Source organism: Danio aesculapii, chromosome 4 (genome assembly GCF_903798145.1).
Source record: "Danio aesculapii chromosome 4, fDanAes4.1, whole genome shotgun sequence".
In the NCBI taxonomy this organism is placed as follows: Eukaryota; Metazoa; Chordata; class Actinopteri; order Cypriniformes; family Danionidae; genus Danio; species Danio aesculapii.
In genome coordinates, this window is record NC_079438.1 from 20,704,926 (window position 1) to 20,729,657 (window position 24,732).

At 46.2% G+C, this 24,732-nt stretch overlaps 1 protein-coding gene, 2 non-coding genes and 1 pseudogene across 3 annotated transcripts in view; 3 read left to right on the top strand and 1 right to left on the bottom strand.

The window, feature by feature from the left end:
• Window positions 1-13,761, bottom strand: part of LOC130222076 (gastrula zinc finger protein XlCGF57.1-like) — a 622,680-nt gene extending 608,919 nt beyond the window's left edge. Inside the window, exon 1 of the mRNA XM_056454700.1 lies at window positions 13,715-13,761. The gene's annotated coding sequence lies outside the window, so the exon portion shown is untranslated. The remainder of the gene's footprint in view (window positions 1-13,714) is intronic.
• LOC130222237 (oocyte zinc finger protein XlCOF6-like) overlaps window positions 1-24,732 on the top strand; it is a 314,140-nt pseudogene that overhangs the window by 40,309 nt on the left and 249,099 nt on the right.
• Window positions 8,407-8,479, top strand: trnak-uuu (transfer RNA lysine (anticodon UUU)). The gene has a single exon. It is a non-coding gene; the product is annotated as a tRNA-Lys (tRNA).
• On the top strand, window positions 9,310-9,391 carry trnas-uga (transfer RNA serine (anticodon UGA)). The gene has a single exon. It is a non-coding gene; the product is annotated as a tRNA-Ser (tRNA).

Genomic DNA, 24,732 nt, shown 5'->3' on the forward strand with positions numbered 1-24,732 from the left:
AATACTAATTGTAGGAGACTTTAACATCCACATAGATGACGCTAACAACACATTAGGGCTCGCGTTTATGGACTTACTGCTCTCGCTAGGAATAAAGCAAAATGTTATTGGTCCAACCCATCGCCTAAAGCATACACTAGATCTAATTCTGTCTTATGGAATTGAGGTCATTGATGTAGACATTATACCACAAAGTGATGATATTACGGACCACTACCTCTTACTATATAAGCTGTGTTTACCTGAAATTAGCAGATCCGCCTCTGAATCTAAATAACCTACAGTGCTTTAAAATCATAGAACAGGAAGAGCTAGACAAAATTATAAATAGCTCTAAATCAGCTACGTGTATATTGGACCCAATTCCAACAACGTTACTGAAAGAATTGCTACCTGTTATAGGAGAACCTCTTCTTAACATTATCAACTCTTCTTTATCTTTAGGCCATTTTCCAAATCCTTACAAGTTAGCTGTTATTAAACCTATTACTAAGAAACCACAACTGGACCCCAGCAACTTAGCTAATTGTAGGCCTATTTCAAATCTTTCATTTATATCTAAAATACTAGAAAAAGTTGTTTCTGCTCAATTATGCTCCTTTCTGCAGACCAACAATGTTTTTGAAGTGTTTCAGTCAGGTTTCAGAGCTCATCACAGTACAGAAACTGCATTAGTGAAAATAACCAACGATTTACTCTTAGCTGCTGACCAAGGGTGCATCTCGCTATTAGTTCTACTCGATCTTAGTGCAGCATTTGACACCATTGACCATGATATCCTTATTAATCGCTTAAAGTCTACAGGTGTCCAGGGACAGGCCCTACAATGGTTTAAGTCATACTTATCTGACCGTTACCAGTTTGTGAATATTAATGGACAGCCTTCACAAATCAGCCCAGTAAAATACGGGGTGCCTCAAGGATCAGTTTTAGGCCCTTTGCTGTTTACAATATACATGCTACCCCTGGGAGACATTATTAGAAGACATGGGATCAGCTTTCACTGCTATGCAGATGATACTCAATTATATATTTCAACTAAACCTGACGAGACGTCTAAACTGTCCAAGCTAACTGAGTGTATTAAAGATGTTAAAGACTGGATGACCAACAATTATCTTCTCTTAAACTCAGACAAAACAAAATTATTACTTATTGGGCCTAAATCCTGTACACAGCAGATCTCACAACTCGACCTACAATTAGAGGGATACAAAGTTAGCGTTAGCTCTACTATAAAAGATCTGGGTGTCATATTAGACAGCAATTTAACTTTTAAAAATCATATATCCCATATCACAAAAACTGCTTTCTTTCATCTGAGAAATATCGCTAAGTTACGAAGTATGCTATCCATCTCAGATGCAGAACAGCTAGTCCATGCTTTTATGACTTCTAGGCTGGACTACTGTAATGCTCTGTTTGCTGGCTGCCCAGCATCCTCTATTAACAAACTTCAATTAGTACAAAATGCAGCTGCCAGAGTTCTTACCAGGTCTAGAAAATTTGATCACATCACACCAATTTTATCCTCCTTACACTGGCTGCCTGTTAAGTTTCGTATTGAATTTAAAATATTGCTTTTTACATATAAAGCTTTAAATAATCTAGCTCCTGTTTATCTAACCAACCTTCTGTCTCGCTACAATCCAACTCGCTCTTTAAAGTCTCAAAACTTAGGGCTTCTGGTAGTACCTAGAATAGCAAAGTCGAGTAAAGGAGGTCGAGCCTTCTCATTTATAGCTCCTAAACTCTGGAATAGCCTTCCTGATAACGTCCGAGGCTCAGACACACTCTCTCAATTCAAAACTAGATTAAAGACCTATCTGTTCAGTAAAGCATACACTCAGTGCACCACTTAGGGGGCTTCCACACAGGTTATGCATCTTGTTGATATACACTGTGAACATCAGCTATGCTAATTATTTCCTTATTCTCTATTTCCACCTAGGGATACTCATCCCGAGGCCCTCAGACTATGCAGAGTCACTGATTCGATCCAAGACCAACGACGAGATGATCCCAAGGTTTCCATATCCTGGACCAGGCCGAATCCTGAGCAGCTACTGTGGTGGTCATGGAGGAGTGGAGAACATGAGACTGATTCCTGTGACGCTCCAGAGACAGACGAGTCTTCGCTGAGGCCAGCTTCCAGCCTCCGCCACTAAGACTGCAGCTCTGTACAAGACGTTTGGCCAGCGGAGAAATTAAAATGATCGTGCCCAACTGAGCCTGGTTTCTCTCAAGGTTTTTTTTTTCTTCACTTCCGCCATTAGTGAAGTTTTTTTTCCCTCTCCGCTGTCGTCACTGGCTTGCATGGTTCGGGATCTGTAGAGCTGCGCATCGTTGGATTTGCCCTTTAATATTTGGACTTTCAGTGTGATTATTAATCCACACTGAACTGAGCTCAACTGAACTGAACTTAAACACTACAAACTGAACTACACTGTTCCTATTTACTGTGACCTTTTATGTGAAGCTGCTTTGACACAATCTACATTGTATAAGCGCTATACAAATAAAGGTGAATTGAATTGAATTAATAATGTTCATGATGTCATAAATTGCTACAAAACGCTTTTGAAGCTGACAAGATGTGCCAGTGTAAATTATACTTCTTTCTATAATTTTACATGCTCATTAGGCTTAGGATAGGTGGTTGCATTGTGATTATTTGGTCATGAAGGTATTAATTGTTTTAAATAGTTTTTCAGCTAATAATGTTCGTGATGTCATACATCGCTACAAAAGGCATTTGAAGCTGACAAGACGTGGAGCAACCATGACCAGAGCATTCCAGAGAGAAGGTGTCTCTCGAAATGCAGTGGCCCAGCTCGCTCCAATTGCAGAGCTGTACTTTGCTAACAGGGAGCAATTTAACAGCATTAGCTTCACACCAGGAAAATGAACAGAGTTCGCTCAAAAGTGTAGAGAGCTCATTGTTGGAGATGTTCACATAAAAGTCCTATCAATGAAAAGGAAGGGTTCACTTTTGCCTTTTTGTCTGAATAAGTGATTAGAGTATATTTGCTATGTCGCTTATTGTTAAGGCCATGTTTATTGTATGTTTCTTTGTTCAATAATGTTTCTGTTTACTGTTGTTAAAATGTAAAGCAAAAAAGTGCAGCACAATAAGCTCAGCTTATAATGCCAAAAATATATTATATTGAGATCAGATGCAAAAACCTTTAAATGCCATCTAAATTCATTAAATTTCTTTCCCTTTTTTAATCCTGGGTTGCCACAGCGGAATGAACCACCATCTTATTCAGCACATGTTTTACACAGCAGATGCCCTTTCAGCTGCAACCCATTACTGGGAAACATCCATACACACTCATTCACTACGGACAATTTGAGCTTACTCAATTCACCTGTACCACATGTCTTTGAGGGAAACTGGAGCACTCGAAGGAAGCCCACGCCAACATGGTATGCCACAGAAATGCCACCTGCCGAGGCTCAAACCATCAACCTTCTTGCTGTGAGGCGAACGTGTTACCCACTGTGCCACCATGTCACCTCATCATCTAAATTGTATTTCTAAAATTTGTTATTTTTCAGCTGACTATGTTAAAGACAATTAAAAAATCAATTCTTTGCCACAAAATAGTTAAATTACTGAACTGAGCCTGAAAAAATTATGAATTTTAGAAAAAAAAATTATATAGTGGCTGCATGGTGGTGCAGTGGGTAGCACGATCGCCTCACAGGAAGAAGGTCTCTGGTTCGAGCCTCGGCTGGGTCAGTTGGTGTTTCTGTGTGGAGTTTGCATGTTCGCCCGGTGTTCGCGTTGGTTTCCTCTGGGTGCTCCGGTTCCCCCCACAAGTCCAAAAACATGTGGTAGAGGTGAATTGGGTTGGCTTAATTGTCCTTAGTTCATGTATGTGAATGATTGTGTATGGATGTTTCCCAGTGATGGGTTGCAGCTGTAAGGACATCCGTTGCATAAAAACTGCATTCCGCTGTGGATGTAACAACAATTGTTCTTAATTGTCCTGAACCGAATGTTTTCTTCAGCTTAATTACCTGGGCTGTTCATTTTTTTATTTTATTTTTGTTTTGACAGCAATAAATTAAAAGCAGTTGGACGAACCAATGACTCTGGTATTTATTTCTATGTTCTTGTACGTGTGGTGCTGTTGGGTTTTTGTCTTCAAACACTTGCATCAGTGTCACTACTACCTGTCTGTTGACTATCTGCTGAACATTTACAGACTAGTAGCCAGGGGCGTCGCTAGGCCCAATTCACTGGGGCACGTGCCCCAGTGAAAATCTCCAGTGCCCCAGTAAATGATTTACATAATTTACATAAATTATAAAGATATGATTTACTTCATATGCAAGTGTATTTATTAAGAGTAATTCCGAAATAAAGACGCTATTCTCTATGTGCAACCGAACTAACGCTGGTGAAAGCAGTGTAATCAAAAAGCAAACTGACGCGTCCCCGCACGTGCGCAGAGAACACGCTTGCCTCTCGCACGCGCGCCTCTTGCACACGCTGCTCTTCTTCTGCGAGTCCCGGTAGTTAACATGCACCCCAAAAAAGCAGGCTGCTTGTTACGCGCCGCTCATGCGTTGTAAAACCAGCGTAACAGCCTTTTTTGTTTTGCAAGTGGACAAAACTAAAGTTTAAACAATTTAAGATTATTTTGAAGAATAATTGTATAATAATAAGAATACTTTTATTTATAATAAATATAATATACAAATGTATATTATATTTATTATAAATAAAAGTATTCTTATTATTATATAATTATTCTTCAAAATAATAGTGAATAATAGTGTATTTATATATATATATATATAGTGTGTGTGTGTGGGGGGAGTAGAGCTTTATGTCTAGCAACACCCCTGCTAGTAGCCATGCTGTCTGTGATGTTGGCTCCTTACAGTAGTCATTCAACAGCATTTCTTAGGTTTTCACTTCATTTTGATGGGCCCAGTGTGACAACAGATGAGCTGATAAATGTACCTTAAAGGGCACCTATGGTACAAAATCTACTTTTCAAGCTGTTTGGACAGACATATGTGCATGTATGGTGTATAGACCATCATATTGGGGTGATATAAGCACACCCAGTGCTTTTTTTTTTCAATTTACAACATAAAAACGGTGGACCAATTGGAGCGGTTTTCAGACCGAAAACCTACTTTACGTAGAAGTGCGGTCCCCCTGCCCACCAATATTGATTGACAGGCGCGTCATCATATCCTCAGTTTGTTGATTCACGTCCGCCATTTTCAGCGTGAGTCGAAGCGATATCACTAAAGGAACACGCTAGCTCTATTTTAGATGCAAGGCTCATTGGGCTCAACACAAGAGCAATATTCTTCACATTATCGCTCTAATCGGAATTATTGGTTGTATCTTTAGGTAGGTTTGCAAACATGTGTACTTCTCATTGAGTCTACCTTATACTTCAGCCGTTTGCATTTCTCGCGATCCCAGAAGCTCCCTGTGATCTTAACTAGCATGCGATTTAGAATTCTAAACATAGGTTTCTATCAGGGTATACTCAAGTCGACGGCTGGGCGCCTAGAATTTAAATTAGAATTTAAATATGCATGGCGCGATGATTCAGGACACTTCATGTTTCTGCCGCGCCACAGAGAGTGTCTGGTGTGCCGTGTCGCGGCTTCGAGCGGCGCATCCGGTGCCTCAGTAAAAGTTAATTAAGTGTGCGTGGTTATTAGTTTCTGTGTACAAGCTCGGCACTTGAAACTAGCACACAGTTGGCTGTAAAACTGTACAAAGACACATATGATTTTGTACTCTCTGCTTGGTCTGTGTCCGAGTCGTACATGTACGACTGATTGCTGAACCTCTCACTCCTGCTCCTTCTCTGTCTGCCTGTCAGACTCTGTTGCAAACGCAGAGCTCATGGCCCCGCCCCTTGTTACGTTGGCGGGAAGCCGAAACTAATTTACATGTGAAGCAACACACCCATAAATCAGCGAACTGTGGACACGCCCTCAACATGACACTTTTTAACACATTATATTAAAAAAATCTGAATTGTGTTTTAAACTGAACCTAAACTGGCACACTCAGAAGAACCATAATATTATTATTAAATCATAAAAAAAGAGGTAAACTATGTGCCCTTTAAAGTAAAATAACTGTCTACTGAAAGTTAGGTTAAATGCAACAAATAGTTAATTGAACACTCTTAGATTGTACCTAACCCTAATTTTATATTTGATTAAAGTTCATGTCTTGCGTAGCTACTTATAGGCATCTGAATGTTTACTCAAAGTCTATTCATAAGCTGAATAATAACTACATGCAGACAATAACAACAAACATCTTGGTGGTCAATGTTCTGAAAACTTGTTGAGGATTTGTTGCATATCTACTGATACACTGTTGAACATCTAGAACCTAAATGTTGAGGATTTGTTGCATATGTACTAATACATTGTTGAACATCTGTAGAAGATTAGTTGCATATCTACTGAAACACTGTTGAACATCTACAACCTAATTTGGTAACACGTAACTTACCAAGTTTATTAAATGTTGAGGATTTGTTGCATATCTACCGATAAACTGTTGAACATCTAGAACCTAAATGTTGAGGATTTGTTGCATATGTACTAATAAACTGTTGAACATCTGTTGAAGATTTGTTGCATATCTACTGATACACTGTTGAACATCTAGAACCTAAATTGGTAACACTTATCTTACCGAAAGTTTAATAAATGTTTACATGCTGTAGACATTGTATTGATTGCCTAAGAACATTTAAAGACTATCTACAGATACTATCCAGATGAAAGTAAACAGATAAGAACTTAAAAAGTAACTTATGGTCAGCAGACTATCTAAAGGGGGACCATCAAAATAAAGTGTTACCCGGCTCCTTTTCGTTGGCATCTTGCTGAAGGCATAAAAAAATCGATGACAAATGATTGGCGAAATGGCCCAGTGGCCAAGGGATAAGGCATCAACCTCCAGGGCTTGGGATTGTTGGTTCAAGTCCCATCTGGGTTGTCTTTGAAGGTCTCACTTCAATTTGGGAGCAATGTTTGTTGGATGAAACACGGTAGCTGTGAAAACCTTCTTGAGATGTGTTTGCATGTCATTAACTTCCTGCATTGCCATGCATATTGCCTGTTATGACTAAAAGGGTACCTAACGCGAAAGGCCATTTTGAATCCTGCATGGTGCCTACAGAGAAGAGACTGTGTACAAAGACAAAAATGGTGCTTACATATAAAGCTGGTGGGTTGTTCAAGATCCATAAACAACTTCCTGAGCCATACATCAGATTTAACAAAGGTTAGTGTTGACCCAGTGGCCTAATGGATAAGGCATCAGCCTTTGAAGTTGGCGATTGTGGGTTCAAGTCTTATCTGGGTTGTCTTTGTTGGTTTATATTTAAGTTGTGTGAAACAATTCCGACTGGTCTTCTCAAAACTTAGGCTTGATGATCTGAGGACAATAGTTAGCTTCGAATTCTCAGACTTGCTGCACACTTCAAATAAGATTCATCCAATCTTGCTTGAATCTCACTGTCACGTTACAAACCTAAATGGTTCCGCTAAGCTTTGGTAATGGAGATCTTGACTTCAAGTACCCGGTGGCTTTCAACTAATGCTTTCAAGCAATGCTTGTGCCGTGGCCACCTCAGGCCATTTATGCCCCAACTGTGCAGCGTTCAATGTTGCCCACATTCAGCAGAAAAAGTCAACGGGCTGCCACCATGTGTAGTTGTGGCTGAGAGGTTAAGGCGATGGGCTTGAAATCCATTGGAGTCTCCCCGTGCAGGTTCGAACCCTGCCGACTACAGAACAGCCAGCTGCTTTTGCTTTTTCTCTCTGTGAGAGGAACTGTGGCTTTTGCGACGTTTGGTTGTGGGCCTGCGTGTTTAATTCCATATTGAATAATTCAAGTCCAGTGACTAGTCGCAATTTAGCTTTTTTTGTAGTCCCTACACTCTGATGTTGCCTAGAGAAACTTTCAATAAATCGACAGCAACATCTTGTACGGCTCATCAAGATTGGGATTTGATAGGTTTTTTTCCAAGTCGCCCAGTCCTTTTTGGCTGTCCCTTTGTGGCACATTTTCCCCACTCCATCTGCTTCTGGAGAGTTGCTTTATGCACAGCTCTTTTCAAGACTGATGCTAGCACAGTTCCAAAAGGCCCAGGCGAAATGTGCTTTTGGCCATGCTTTTGGACCATGGCTTTGGTAACACCTAATGACTTCAAGGTCTTTCACGGTGCAGCTCAGCAGTGGCATGGCACAGCTCTGAAACGCCGTTTCCTGGAGGACGACTGCATCTGTTTTTTTTAAGAGAACGCAGGTCTGTGCTGTGATGAGAAAGTGTTGTCAGCCGGCAAGGGGCTTGCAGAGGTCCAACTCCGCAAACAGGTGCTTCCGCAGACAGGAGCCCGGATAGCTCAGTCGGTAGAGCATCAGTCTTTTAATCTGAGGGTCCAGGGTTCAAGTCCCTGTTCGGGCGAAGGCCTGTCTGTTTGTCAGAGACCTTGTTGTTCTTTTCATATCACTTGGTGGCTGTCCATTGTGGTGTGGCCTGCGAGAGCACGTTGCTCTGAATTCAGATCATCAGCTTGTGTGAAAAGAGTGCCCATGAAGTTAGCTGAGTGTGTTAGAGTAGAGAGCTATGCTGTCCCTGCTTCCCAGAGATTGTACGGAAAAGTTGCACAAGAGCTAGTGCACCTTCCTCTACCCCTGTTGACCCTGTGCTTGGTCGCGACCTCAGCAGGAGAGAGAAAGCAGACGCCTGTAGTCGTGGCCAAGTGGTTAAGGCGATGGCCTAGAAATTCATTGGGGTTTTCCCGTGCAGGTTCGAATCCTGCCGACTATGTTGTTTTGCACGTCCACTTATGTTGTTGTTCTCTTTTCTTTCAAGCCTCCTATACGTAATTGCAATTCTCCTCTGCATCTCACAAACAAGCCCCTGTCACTTAGTGACCAGGCAGCTGTGGGTGAGCGACAGTGGTTTGCCGCGACCGTACAGTGATCCGTACACTGTGTTGTGGCCAGAGAAATCCCAGTTTGAATCCCGGTCACAAACCAGTGTCCCTTAGTGTCCAGGCAGCTGCAGGGCTTATCGGTGAGCGAGCAGTGTGCCGTGATCGTATAGTGGTCAGTACTCTGCGTTGTGGCCGCAGCAACCCCGGTTCGAATCCAGGTCACCACAGCGTGTTCCTGTTAACTGCGAGCAATGCTTGTGCCGCTTTTTACAACCTCAGGCCATTTATGCCCCTACTGTGCTACGTTCAATGTTGCCCACATTCAGCAGAAAAAGTCAACAGGCTGCTGCCATGCGTAGTCGTGGCCGAGAGGTTAAGGCGATGGACTTGAAATCCATTGGGGTCTCCCCGCGCAGGTTCGAACCCTGCCGACTACGGAACAGCCAGCTGCTTTTGCTTTTTCTCTTTGTGAGAGGAACTGTGGCTTTTGCGACGTTTGGTTGCGGGCCTGCGTGTTTAATCCCATATTGAATAATTCAAGTCCAGCGACTCGTCGCAATTTAGCTTTTTTTGTAGTCCCTACACTCTGATGTTGCCTAGAGAAACGTTCAATAAATCGACAGCAACATCTTGTACGGCTCATCAAGATTGGGATTTGATAGTTTTTTTTCCAAGTCGCCCAGTCCTTTTTGGCTGTCCCTTTGTGGCACATTTTCCTCACTCCATCTGCTTCTGGAGAGTTGCTTTATGCACAGCTCTTTTCAAGACTGATGCTAGCACAGTTCCAAAAGGCCCAGGCGAAATGTACTTTTGGCCATGCTTTTGGACCATGGCTTTGGTAACACCTAATGACTTCAAGGTCTTTCACGGTGCAGCTCAGCAGTTGTCGGGGGGGTAAGGGAGATCTTGACTTCAAGTACCTCGTGGCTTTCAACTAATGGTCTCTTGTTAGGTGGATGATGATGAAATGCAAACAAGAAAATAGCTGCAGAAAGGTTGTGATTTCAAGTTAATGAGAGTGGCCTTGTTTGGAATTTGAAACTCAAGACCAGTCACACCCTACGCGAGAACCATACCCCAGGACCAATGAGACACGACTGGGATGATTGCACAAAGAAAATGTTTGACCATTAGTTGCACACATCTTTTTTGATGGAATGCAAACTGGCATCGAGATCCTAAAGTGCAGTTTTCCATGCGTTGGCATCTTGTTGAAGGCATACAAAAGATCCATGACAAATGATTGGCGAAATGGCCCAGTGGCCTAATGGATAAGGCATCAACCTCCGGGGCTTGGGATTGTGGGTTCAAGTCCCATCTGGTTTGTGTTTGAATGTCTCACTTCAATTTGGGAGCAATGTTTGGTGGATGAAACACGGTAGCTGTGAAAACCTTCTTAAGATGTGTTTGCATGTTATTAACTTTCTGCATTGCCATGCATATTACCTATTATGACTAAAAGGGTAACGAGATACCTAACGCGAAAGGTCATTTTGAATCCTGCATGGTGCCTACAGAGAAGAGACTGTGTACAAAGACAAAAATGGTGCTTACATATAAAGCTGGTGGGTTGTTCAAGATCCATAAACAAATCTAACAACCGAATCATTGTCGAATTTTTTTGTCTGTATAATTGTACATGTTAGACTGATTTAGATCAGAAGTCCACTAAATGTTCATTAACTAATGTCAAAGCAAAAGCTGCTACAATTAACATAGAAACACCATAGATAGCACAACTCCGCCTCTTTTTCGATGACAGACGTAGGGCTCGTCCGGGATTTAAACCCGGGACCTCTCGCACCAGAAGTGAGAATTATACCCCTAGACCAACGAGCCCTGTAAAAGCAGTCTGCAGTGCCACAAAAAATTCTGTGAGACTGATCCACTCTACTCTTTGTTCATGTTGTTTTTGTTACGTGTGTCAGCATCTCCGTGGAGGCATATTACAGTTCACAGGCAGTATAAAACAGCCCAGTGGCCTAATGGATAAGGCACTAGCCTTCGAAGCTCGGGATTGTGGGTTTAAAGTAACAACTGGGTTGTCTTCAATGCAGTTACTTTTAAGTTGACTGTGCAAGACAGTCCAGTGTTACCTTTAAAAAGCTAGGTTCATACCCTTAGGTCAAAATGACATGACAATGGAAAACTCCTCAGAGAAGCTGTTTTGTCATTAGGTGTACACATCAGATCGTCTGAATGCAACATGGCATAGGGATCCTAAAGTACTGTTTTCTGAGCTACAAGAACTTTCCTGAGCCATACATCAGATACGACAAAGGCTGGTATTGGCTTAATGGATAAGGCATCAGCCTTTGAAGCTGGGGATTGTTGGTTCAAGTCCCAAACTGGCATCGAGGTCCTAAAGTGCAGTTTTCCATGCGTTGGCATCTTATTGAAGGCATACAAAAAAATCCATGACAAACGCTTGGCGAAATGGCCCAGTGGCCTAATGGATAAGGCATCAGCCTCCAGGGCTTGGGATTGTTGGTTCAAGTCCCATCTGGGTTGTCTTTGTTGGGTTACATTTAAGTTGTGTGAAACAATTCCGACTGGTCTTCTCAAAAATTGGACGTGATGATCTGAGGACAATAGTTAGCTTCGATTTCTCAGACTTGCTGCACACTTCAAATAAGATTCATCCAATCTTGCTTGCATCTCACTGTCACGTTACAAACCTAAAAGGTTCCACTAACCTCTGGTAATGGAGATCTTGACTTCAAGCACCCCATGGCTTTCAACTAATGGTCTCATGTTAGGTGGATGATGATTAAATGTAAACAAGAAAATAGCTGCAGAAAGGTTGTGATTTCAAGTTAATGAGAGTGGCCTTGTCTGGAATTTGAAACTCAAGACCAGTCACAACATACGCGAGAACCATACCCCAGGACCAATGAGACACGAATGTGGATGATTGCACAAAGAAAATGTTTGTCCATTAGTTGCACACATCTTATTTGACGGAATGCAAAGTGGCATCGAGATCCTAAAGTGCAGTTTTCCATGCTTTGGAATCTTATTGAAAGCATACAATAGAACCATGACAAAAAATTGGCGAAATGGCCCAGTGACATAATGGACAAGGCTTCAGCCTCTGGAGCTGGTATTGTGGGTTTAAGTCCCATCTTGGTCATTTTTAAAGGTCTCACTTCAAGTTGGGAGCAATGTTTGGTGAATGAAACAGTAGCTGTGAAAACCTTCTTGAGATGTGTTTGCATGTCAATAGGCTCGTTTGAGGTGCACCTCGCCTTGACTGCAGTGTAGACGAGAGCAGGCGTCTGCAGCAAGAGGAGGGCTCAAAAAATACATCAGAAGTCGGACACTTCCCAAATCTCGCTGTTTTGCCGCATGGAAACGTCACCAGTTGGCGGAGATCGCGTTCCCGTTCGCGTTTTTTTTATCGCGGAGAACCTAATGAAAAAATACTATTGTGATTTATAGTAAATATTATAGCATCATGAACATGTTTTTTCAGTATTGGGTTATGTTTATAGTTGTGATACCAGAGCAACTTTAGAATTTAAACAGGCTATTTTTATAATATGGTTCAAAAACACTATAGTATTCTTATAACTCATTATAGTATTTTTATTGTGGGAGTGGATGCAATTGAAATATCAATGTTTTTACAAAAAAGATGGACTTAATCACAGAAGATGAACAGCTCATTACTTAAATGGGTGTATTTAAAATATAAATCTGTATATTCAACAAATGTTTAAAGAATGACCAAATAAACAGCTTATACAGCAAGAAAGCTTTCAAGAAATCTAATTTTCTACATTATAAATTAAGTAGCTATAGCAAGATGCTTTTGAGTGACAAGTCATGACAAATGTTTGTTTGACATCAAGAACTTCTTAAGGGGTTTATTATATCGACATGCTTATTAGGCCTATCTGCTTTTACTGCAGCCAGACTCAAATAAACAGCCCAAGACCTTCTTCAGAATAAAAACTATTAGACTGTAGGAAATACTGTTCTTGGTCTATTAAACATGACTTTTGACTTCACATACATGTGTGTGTGTGTGTGTGTTTTGTTTACACCTCTTTCACTTCTCATATGAAACCATACAAAGATGAGGCCTAATGACAAAACAGTCTGATTACCTTTGTATGTATGTATGTATGCATATATGTCTGTATTGGATTGACTTTCATGGAATAACGTTGCATAAAAATGACAAAACAAAATTCACACAAACATACAAAAAAGTGAAAATGACAACAAACAGGACTTTAAACTAAGAGAGAAATAAAATACAGCACACGCACATCCTAATGATTTATTAGTAACATTAGTTATATTAGGTCACGTTATGTTTTACAAAGATGTGTTTTGGTTTTGTTTGCGTGTAAATCTAAATAAATAACCATATGTAATGCTCTTTATGACTTTTTAAAATTATCAATGAAAATACAAAAAAGGTATTTAACAAAGCCAGGTATAAAGCTTAGTAAAAACAAGATAGAGAATAAAGTGTAGTTTGTCAGTCTCATCTAATGAGCATTCAGCTGTGTCATCAGCCAGTCGTTTCCCATCATGCTTTTGATGAGCAGTCTTTGGAGAGCAACTGCTGCCGACTGCTCAATCCGAGGTACTCGCCTAGCCCTCACAAGACTTTTTTTGGCGCACATCAGCGTGACATCAGAGCGAGGCGAAGGCAACTCGGACAAATTTCTAACCGGCATGCATCTTGCGCTGATCACCGGTGATCGATTGTGCGCAGATTTTGGCTATCTCAAACGAGCCTAAACCTTTCTCCAGTCGAATCACAGTGCAGAAGCGGCGCAGCCTTATGACGTCACGCGTCAAGCCAAAATAAAAGTCTTTTTTGCTTAGCTTTTTTGCCACTTACTGTTGCAGTCATGACTTATTGATACATTTCTCCCTCGTTTTCCACCTTCTCACAGACACAGACACACATATGTTCAGCATTTAGAGTTGATCAAAACCTTTACTCTAAACATTTTAAAGACAATTAAAAAAACTTTTTAATCCACTAAGACTCAGTGTTTAAAGCAGATAATCCCAACATTCTAAAAGGTATAACAAATAATCTGATGGGTGTTTTGAGCTGAAACTTTACAGACACATTCTGCAGACACAAAAATTAAATAGGTGCACTTTAAGTAAAAAGTACCCATTACTGCTACATGTTTTAGTTTCACTAGCTGGGTCATTATCGCTATAAATTGCCTTTGATGTCTCACAAGATTGAATCAGTCCTATATGAACATATTGCACAATAATAAAACTTTGATGTTTTAATATAATTGGTTAAACCTTTACACACATGCAGGTAGAATTTTAAGTGTTTTGAAATATGTTTTTGTCTGTTTTTGCCTTATTCTTTCATTGAATAGATGTGATTTTGCCATGTTCCACACACTGCTCAGACAACTTCAGTGAGTCTAAAATGTAGGTAAATTAGATCAAATAAAAAAAAAAGATTTTTAAATATTCTTATTGTCTTTAACAAGTTATTTGACAAAAAAAGGCATTTAATAACTTTTATTCTGTTTTAATAATATCATTAATCATTTTGCACGTGTCCTTAAAATTGTTGTCCACCCTGTCATAATTTTGTAAATGCCCCTTTAAGATGTACTCTCATATACTCATTAGCATCCCCATGCCCAGTTTGCTTTTCTTCAGAGGAGGTTAAAACATCTGCTGGGCACACAGTAAATATCTACACTAATGTTTCCTATTTTTCCTCATGTTGTGTTTGAAAATGAATGTTGTCAAGCTTAACATGTCCACCCTGTCAGAGTGAAATATTAATTAATATAAACTTAAAACTAAAAATAAAGCTTTTAAACTGAGTACAAATAGCTTAAATATAGAAACACTTTACAGCTGCAGATACAACATGTGTTGAATAAATGCTGTCTTTAGCCAAAAATGTCCTCCTTGTCATTGTCCACTCTGTCACAAATCCTTCCTAGACAGGGTGGACATACATGCATTGTTATTGACACTTTACTTTCTTTAATATTTTATTGTTAATTAGTTCATGTTTTTTATGTCACAACACTTATACACACACATACACTGCAGGAGTAGATGCAATATGAGTCGTGGACAATACAAACCTTTGTCTCAGTCTATATTTAGGATATCCTTTTAAAGTCCATATAATGGATCTCACTGACTGTTTGAAATGAAATTACAGCCCTAAGTATTTGTACATGTATGTGAACATCTGTAATCTAATTATTTACCTTATTCTGAAAAAAAAAAAAAACAGTATTAAGGTGTTTAGCTTGAGTTGTCTCCAACATTCCGTTCATTCCTCTAATACAATGTACAATGTGAAGATTTACATTCATTAACAAATTTAGTTTAACTTGAAGGACAATAATAGTTAATTTTACCATTAATTTGCATATTGATAAAACCTAATTGATAACAGAAGTGGCTCAGTGGTTTGCAGTATTAGTGAAAACAGAAGTTGAATTCTTGAAAACTTTTACAACCCTTTTATATTAACCTTTTAATATTTCTTTAATAATAATACCCTGTCATTATTTATAACCTCAGCAAAACATCTTGTGTTATTTCTTAATTAACCAATAAGGGCCAGTTAATATTGTTTGAAAGTTTGACAAAATATTTTAAATCTTGGGTTTTATTTTGAAAACAAAGTGCAACGATTGCATATTTTATTGGAAATTAAATGTTTTGTCCTTTATTTCATTATTATAAATAGATTTTTCTTATAAAGTTGGGTTGGTAAAGTATGGAAGCCCGTTCCCGCCACTGAATAAAAAAAGTAGTAAAGAAGTAAAAAAAAAAAATAAATAAATAAATAAAAATAATTTAAGTCAGAATTCTGAGTTATAAAGTCGCAATTCTGAGTTATTAAGTCAGAATTCTGAGTTATTAAGTCAGATTTCTAACTTTTATTTCTTTTGAATTTCGACACTTTCTCACGACATTTCATATTAAGTTACGGGAGTTCCTGTCACCAGCAGGTGAACGTTTCTGCGACGGCAAGGTATGGTCAAATTTACTTTTTGGTATGATAATTATTTATGATATGAAGTGTTACAGTAAATGTGTTATAATAGAAGCCTTTGGCGAGTGTAAAATCCAAAAGTTTGGCGCGTGCTCATGCGGTTTCCTAGTCCATATAGTCCTGTTGCTTTTATGGACAATTAAGTATGGTAGTTTATTATCATTGCACCAAAAGGGAGTAAAATTAGGTTTAGATTCAAAGCTTGCTTTGTTTTGTACAGTGTACTAACCACAAAAGTACATGCATTTTGTTTTCTGGCTTATATACTCGGTCTAGGCTTTATATTGGCCTTTAGCCTCACCATGTTTTCCTATTAAAACTATCATTGTAGGATGGATGAATTAATAATTTTACTGAGGGAGAGAAACATTCCTGAAACAACTATCAAAAGACTGGAGGAAGACAAGGTAATACTGAAACAAACAATTTAACACACACTTTAAAAGTCATAATTTGTAAGAAGTGAACATTTTAATCCATGTTTAAGTCACTTGCAGTTTTATTTCTTAAAGGGATTATATACTGTTTATTTTACATAAATAACTTAAGCTAAACACTTTGGCAAAGCTCCAGTGTTTACCTAAACACTTTCGATTATACTTCAGTTTACTGACTGAATCTTAATATTAACTAGTTGCTTGTTGACATGCATAATACTAGCAGATTGGCTGTTTATTGGTACTTAAAAACATATATTAATGCCATATTTTGCATGACCATGTTTTACATCCCTTTTTAAACCATACATAGTTACTAAGAGGCATACTTAAAGAAAACTACTACACCATTGGAGAATATTACAGACATTTAATACATTTACTGAAAAACAAAGTACCAAAATGTATGTCATGGGAGAAATCAAAGACTTAAAGTAGATGGTATAACCAGTAGATGGTAGCAGAGGTTAACTTATTTAGCTCAGTTACTGTATCATCTCCCCAGATGTTTCAATGTCTTTCTTTTGGATTTCTCACAGAAGTTAACCCCCGCTTTTGGGCATCCCTCTTCCGACCTCTTCATGCAGCCCAAAGGTCCGAGCCATCCCGGGAGACACCTGCAAATACCCAGAGTTGGACTATGGGCCATATGGCCAATCAACGCCGGCGCAGACCTGGACAGTCTCGTCCAGCCTGGCATCTCTTTGTGTTTAAAAAGGGATCATTTGTCCCGATGGGCTTTCAACCAAGGCTGAACCTGGACGCGGGCGTCCCACGCGACACTTTTACCACAGGAGACAGGGATCATTTGTCCCAATTGGGACTTAGCAAAGGCTGAACCTGGACGCGGCCGTCCCACGCGATACTTCTAACACAGGAGACAGGGATCATTTGTCCCATTCGAAGCTATTTTTTATCACACAGATAGAGGAATAATAAAGACACTGAACACCATATGACCTTTATTGTTAAATTTTTATTTAGGAAGATTCAGAGTCTTCTGTTGCTTCGAGGGGGCTTTTCCCCTTCGAAGGCGGCCATGGCAGCGTCCTCCTGCTAGTTCCCTCCTGAAAAAGAGAAAAGGCCAGTTACCTAACACCACACGTCCCTCTGTTGAGGTCCATGTCAAAAAGGAACTGATTTACCAGGGGTGACCCGGGACTCTGCCCTCTGGCGCCCCTTCCTTGAGTGGCGTTCTCTGCCCGCTGTCTCCTCCTCCTCCTCCTCCTCCACCAAGGCCCTCTCGAAGAGTCTGCGGCGCTCACGTGCTTGGAGAGGGCCGAGGTGAAGCGCGTAGAACTTATCTGAGGTTGAGGTATTGTGGCACATGAATTGGGCCACCTTCCTGCGATCCTCGGAAGAATGTGAATTCTTTGCCTAAGTCAGAGACAGACAGACAGAGACTTTTTGGGGTCAAAGCCGCTGGCAGTCATGGGGGTCAGCGGGGGGGCACTGGCATAGATACTCACGTGGGTCGCGATGGCAGTTCGGACGTCAGTGAAGGTGGGCTTGCCGGGAAGCCCCATGCTGGTCCATGCAGATTGAAAATATTTGTTCAGGGTTCGACAGGGACTGGGTCTGGAAGTAAAAAAAAAAATAGGAGGCCTGGCTCCCCCCGAGGAGGCTAGCCCGCAGCTGCAAGAACCTCCAGAACCAGCTGTATTCTTCCTTGTTGAGAGAGAGCTGAGCCGCGCTGAAGGCTCGGTTTGTCTTAAGCGTGGTGATCTGGGAAAACCAGAGAGATGAGTGAGCCCTACCACTGGTGGCCCCCACATGCAAAGTTCCACTCACGTTAATGACATAGGTGGACTCGTCCGGGCTTCTGGAAGCCTCTTCGACCTCCTGGATGGTCAGGTTCTGGAAGACCCCACAGCGATGGCCCGTGATGCAGGTCAGGTAGCCGGTCAGGTAGCCATAGAAGCGCCACTGCTGCCTGGTGTCTGGGCTGGACTCGTGGCTGTCTGACGGAGGGAAGTTAGGGGTTAGACTTTTCCAACAAACCATGTTACACCACCAACGGTTTAAACTTAGCAATAGCCGCTGGTGCCCCAAGGCAAAAAGAGTCTGCTCCGGGGCGCCAGCGGCTCTCGGTCAAACCGAGCCATGTCAGCGTACCCACCCTTTAACCCCCATTCGGGGATTAAGGGGTGGCTACGCTGACGTGGCTCGGTTTGACCGAGAGCCGCTGGCGCCCCGGAGCAGAAGAGGGAAGAACGGAGAGAAGGTCAGCGTTTCCACAAGGTGGTGGAAACGCAGACCGGCGGGACCAAACACTCACCTAGAAGGGCAGGTATTTTTCTCCCAGCCGTGCGATGACAGCGTAGCAGGGTGGCTTTGGAGATAAGTCTGCCTTCTTTGGCCTGCTTGGTCCTTACCTCGTGTACCACGACGCGGCGGTGTATGCCGCGAATGAGAGCTCAAAGCTCCCTGCGAACCAGCACCAGGGTGGTACTGGAGAGGCGGCAGGAGGCCGGCAGGGTTTCGGAGAGATAATCCAGGAATTGCGCCACGTTCTTCAGGTAGTGCTGCCTCGTGGGCTCGGCCATGCCCGATTGGCCTAGCAGGGCAGACCAGGCTCGGATGCGCGCCGGTTGGTTGAGGAAGGACAAGGTTTCTGGGTCCGCGTGGCCTTTCGCCATGAAGCCTAGGAAGGCCTTGACCCTCGCCAGTTTGGAGGCGACGTTATTCCACAGACAGGCGGTGGGCTCGCTCCCCAATTGGAAACCCTCGAACTCTTCCAAAATCAAGTCTGCAGAACGGGGGCGAAAGTCAAAAGTCAGCCTAGACGACATACACCCACCACCAGCCCAACAGAGAAGTACCATAACCATACTCAACTCAAGGCGCGGGCGTGGTCCGGGTACGGGTACTTTGTTGGATCGTAGGCTTCCACAGGCCCGGGCGCCCCCCCCTCGCCCGGGGGCAGCCCCTCGCCTGGGGGCGGGGGATGGTGCCGGCGGGGCAGGACACGACCTTGCCCGCCTGCTCTTCCTCCCCTCTTCCCCCCTCCTCAACTCTCGATAGCGGCGGGTGAATTTGAGCTGGGTGGATCTCATCTTGTCTACCTGCTTGCGGAGCTCTGAGAGCTGGGCCTGTATGCGCTCTGTTGCGAGCCTGCAGCGGGGGTCGGCGCAGGGACACTCGGCTTCCGGGCCGTCTGGTTCCCGTTCCTCTTCAGAGGATGACGCCAGCCGAGACACCACGGGTACCGTCGGTTGAGAGGACTGCAACCACCGCAACTCTCGAGCCATTTTCTAACGTTTTGCTCGGCCCATGGCCTCCTTCCTGGCCGAGACGGAGCACTCCACGCGGCCAGCGGCGAGCGCCAGCAAAAGCTTCTTCTCGTCCGCGTTGGACACCTTGTGTACCGCGGACAGGTGCGGCGAGAAGCGGCTGTAGACATTGAAGCAGAGTGCACATTCGGCCATGACCGTTCAAGACCAAGGCTGGAGGGAGAGAGACCCACACGCCGCGTGGAGCGGTTTAAAAGATGGCGGACGAGGCGTCCACTTCCGCATCAGCGACGCTGGTTCCCCCTCCCCCTCTTAAAGGGGAAGACCGATACCTACGAGTTCCGTTTGGTCCACCTTATATAATTTGGAAGCAGTTGTTACGACTTCTGGTGGATTTTTGTCCCGGGAACAACGCACCATTTCAGGCAGCCTTCCCGTGCCAGCAGCGGGGACTTTTTTTGCGCTGCTTTTTGATTATTCCCCTTTCCCCACACAAAGGGATGGGCATAAGCCCCGCCGAACACGCACCATTTTGGGCAGCTTGTACTGCGCCAGCCCGCAGGGTGCTTTTTGCATAAAGCTTTTTATATGTGCCCCGCCGAACACGCACAGTTTTGGGCAACTTGGACTGCGCCAGCCCGCAGGGGGCTTTTTGCATAAAGCTTTTTATAGTTCCCTTTTCTGCCCCCACACAGGGATGGCATGAGCCCCGCCGACCACGCACTGTTTGGGCAGCTTGGACTGCGCCAGCCCGCAGGGGGCTTTTTGCATAAAGCTTTTTATAGTTCCCTTTTCTGCCCCCACAAAGGGATGGCATGAGCCCCGCCGAACACACACCGTTTTGGGCAGCTTGGACTGCACCAGCCGCGGGGGCTTTATACATGGCTTTTTCCCACTTTCAAAGCAGTGTCGTAGAACCCCATCGAACACGCACCTTTTCCGGGGCTCACCGCATCATGAACCGGCAACCATCAAAAAGGAGGGGCCAGATCGTAAGCCCGGACACCACTGACACCGGCTTGTTTCACCTCGCCAGAGACTACTAGCGGCCACCCTCCGCCTCCACCAGCCACCCCCACACACCTCCGGGGGAGAGGGGTAGGGGGCAGGTGGGGCAGGGGAGACCGCCGAGGGCCGGCAAGGATAAACCCGAAGGGGTGGGCGGGCTTGCGGACGGGCGGGAGACGCAGCACTGGTCACGCACACACACAGGGGCTGGAGCCAGCACCAGTTCGTACCCCACACGGCCCCTGGGCTCGACTCACCACGCTGGAGACTCTACCAAGCCCACCTACCACCCCCAGCCCTTGTCCAGGGCGAGGGCGGCGCGGACTGAGAATCAGCAGGGGGAGGACAAAGCACAGGGGGTCAGGCGGGCAGGCTGGCGGTCAGAGCGCCGGACATGCTCTTGGTCAAAACCAGACGGGCCATTTGAGTTTTTATCTCCCACAGATAGAGGCGGGAATGGGGGGGGGTTGTGTGCGGAGGGACACCCCCCCCCCACGCCTCCCTCACAGCACGCCCGAGGCAGGGAGGAGCCAACCACACCCATAGAGACCGACCAACCCATGTTGGGGCGGGTGCCGGGCAGGGGGCCTAACCCATGGGGCGTCAAAACAAGCTCCTATCGATCAGCATACTTGGTCCAGGCGCGAAACGGTCAAAACCTAAGTCCACTTTTTCAAAGTCACCAAACCGTCAGAACCTAAGTCCACATTTCTACGCCTTCCCCGAATTCTTGATGGGAGGTCAGAGACAATCAGCGCCGGACACGCACCTCCAGGCGCGGGACGTCCCGAAAAAAGGGGTCTCCCGTCGGGCATGGCTTGGCGGGCTGGGGCCTGGGTCTCACCAAGTACCCCGGTGAGCGTTGCCAAGCCCCTCGCCACCGGCCGTTCCCGGAGACCAACAATTTTCCTCATGGCCCCAAATGGACTTTGGTTTCAAAAGCTCGCTGGAAAGACCCAACCATCATCCCAAATGCTGAGGCAGGGGCCCACGTTAGAGGGGCTGGAGCCCCTGACTCCCAAGGCCACCACTGCCACCCCCTTTCCCCCAGGGCCCACACCCTTTCCGGGGGCAGGCGCCCACGTTAGAGGGGCTGGAGCCCCTGACTCCCAAGGCCACCACTGACACCCCCTTTCCCCTTGGCCCACACCCTGTCCGGGGGCAAGGGCCCACACCCTGTCCGGGGGCAGGGGCCCAGGTTACAGGGGCTGGAGCCCCTGACTCCCAAGGCCACCACTGCCACCCCCTTTCCCCCAGAGCCCACACCCTTTCCGGGGGCAGGCGCCCACGTTAGAGGGGCTGGAGCCCCTGACTCCCAAGGCCACCACTGACACCCCCTTTCCCCCTTGGCCCACACCCTGTCCGGGGGCAAGGGCCCACACCCTGTCCGGGGGCAGGGGCCCAGGTTACAGGGGCTGGAGCCCCTGACTCCCAAGGCCACCACTGACACCCCCTTTCCCCCAGGGCCCACACCCTGTCCGGGGGCAGGGGCCCACGTTAGAGGGGCTGGAGCCCCTGACTCCCAAGGCCACCACTGACACCCCCTTTCCCCAAGGGCCCACACCCTTTCCGGGGGCAGGGGCCCACGTTAGAGGGGCTGGAGCCCCTGACTCCTAAGGCCACCACTGACACCCCCTTTCCCCCAGGGCCCACACCCTATCCGGGGGCAGGGGCCCACACGTTAGAGGGGCTGGAGCCCCTGACTCCTAAGGCCACCCCTGACACCCCCTTTCCCCCAGGGCCCACACCCTTTCCGGGGGCAGGGGCCCACGTTAGAGGGGCTGGAGCCCCTGACTCCCAAGGCCACCACTGACACCCCCTTTCCCCCAGGGCCCACACCCTGTCCGGGGGCAGGGGCCCACGCCCTGTCCGGGGGCAGGCGCCCACGTTAGAGGGGCTGGAGCCCCTGACTCCTAAGGCCATCACTGACACCCCCTTTCCCCCAGGGCCCACACCCTTTCCGGGGGCAGGGGCCCACGTTAGAGGGGCTGGAGCCCCTGACTCCCAAGGCCACCACTGACACCCCCTTTCCCCCCAGGGCCCGCACCCTGTCCGGGGGCAGGGGCTCACGTTAGAGGGGCTGGAGCCCCTGACTCCCAAGGCCACCCCCTTTCCCCCAGGGCCCACACCCTGTCCGGGGGCAAGGGCCCACACCCTGTCCGGGGGCAGGGGCTCACGTTAGAGGGGCTGGAGCCCCTGACTCCCAAGGCCACCACTGACACCCCCTTTCCCCCAGGGCACACACCCTTTCCGGGGCAAGCACCGGGCCCAAAAGGTCTTCTAGTTTGACACCTGCTCACCAGCAGACCCCGGGCACCCCACACTTAAGCCATGAACATTGACTTAGTGGCACGCACTACGCAGAGGTGCCGTTGGTGACCCATCTGGATGTGGGAGACCACCCTCTCCAACACCTCACCGTACTGTAGTAGATAGCTCGGGTGCACCAGCCTTTCCCACTACCGCCACCCGGCGCAGTGCTCAATTTGTTGAGGCGGCTGGGGTGCACCAGCGGCAGGTAGTTCCAGGGGCGTTCAATATGGGAGTTTTGTGTTTCCCTTCCTCCAGTGCCGGACGTTCGCCCCCGCCAAGGCCAAGGCCAACAGCGCTGGCCAGGTTCGGGGCACTGTCTTTGGGCAAAACTTCAATGTCTGAACCGCTTGGTTGGGGCGGGACCCCCACCCCCCAAGGCCAACGGCGCTGGCCAACATCGGGGCACTGTCTTTAGGCAAAACTTCAATAAAGCCGCTTGGTTGGGGCAGGACCCCCACCCCCCAAGGCCAACGGCGCTGGCCAAGATTGGGGCACTGTCTTTGGACAAAACTTCAATGTCTGAACCGCTTGGTTGGGGCTGGACCCCCACCCCCCAAGGCCAACGGAGCTGGCCTGGATCGGGGCACTGTCTTTGGGCAAAACTTCAATGTCTAAACCGCTTGGTTGGGGCGGGACCCCCACCCCCCAAGGCCAACGGCGCTGGCCAAGATTAGGGCACTGTCTGTGGGCAAGACTTCAATGACTGAACCGCTTGGTTGAGTCGGGATCCCCACACCCCAAGGCCAACGGCGTTGGCCTGCATCGGGGCAGTGTCTTTGGGCAAGACTTCAATGTCTGAACCGCTTGGTCGGGGCGGGACCCCCACCCCCCAAGGCCAACGGCGCTGGCCAAGATCAGGGCACTGTCTGTGGGCAAGACTTCAATGTCTGAACCGCTTGGTCGGGGCGGGACCCCCACCCCCCAAGGCCAACAGCGCTGGCCAAGATCAAGGCACTGTCTGTGGGCAAGACTTCAATGTCTGAACCGCTTGGTTGGGGCGGGACCCCCAGGCCCCCAAGGCCAATGGCGCTGGCCGGGATCGGGACACTTTTGTGGGCAGCCAGCCTCGCTATTGACCCCCTGGTTCGTTCAAACGCAAAGCCGCCAAAACCAAAGTCCACATTTCTTCACCTTTCCCGAAATCCTGATGGCAGGTCAGAGACAATCAGCGCCGGACAGGCACCTCCAGGTGCGGGACATCCCGGAAAAGGGGTCTCCCGTCGGGCATGGCTTGGCGGGCTGGGGCCTGGGTCTCACCAAGTACACCGGTGAGCGTTGACACTACCAGCCATGCTAATTCTCACTCACCCAACTGTGCCCCTGGTGCCCCTGGGACCCCCAGGCCCCCAAAGCCAGCGGTGCTGGTGGGGATCAGGGCACTTTTGCGGGCAAGCTTTTGATGACTGAACCGCTTGGTTGAGGCGGGACCCCCACTCCCCAAGGCCAACGGCGTTGGCCTGGATCGGGGCACTGTCTTTGGGCAAGACTTCAATGTCTGAACCGCTTGGTTGGGGCAGGACCCCCACCCCCCAAGGCCAACGGCGCTGGCCAAGATCAGGGCACTGTCTGTGGGCAAGACTTCAATGTCTGAACCGCTTGGTCGGGGCGGGACCCCCACCCCCCAAGGCCAACAGCGCTGGCCAAGATCGGGGCACTGTCTGTGGGCAAGACTTCAATGTCTGAACCGCTTGGTCGGGGCGGGACCCCCACCCCCCAAGGCCAACAGCGCTGGCCAAGATCGGGGCACTGTCTGTGGGCAA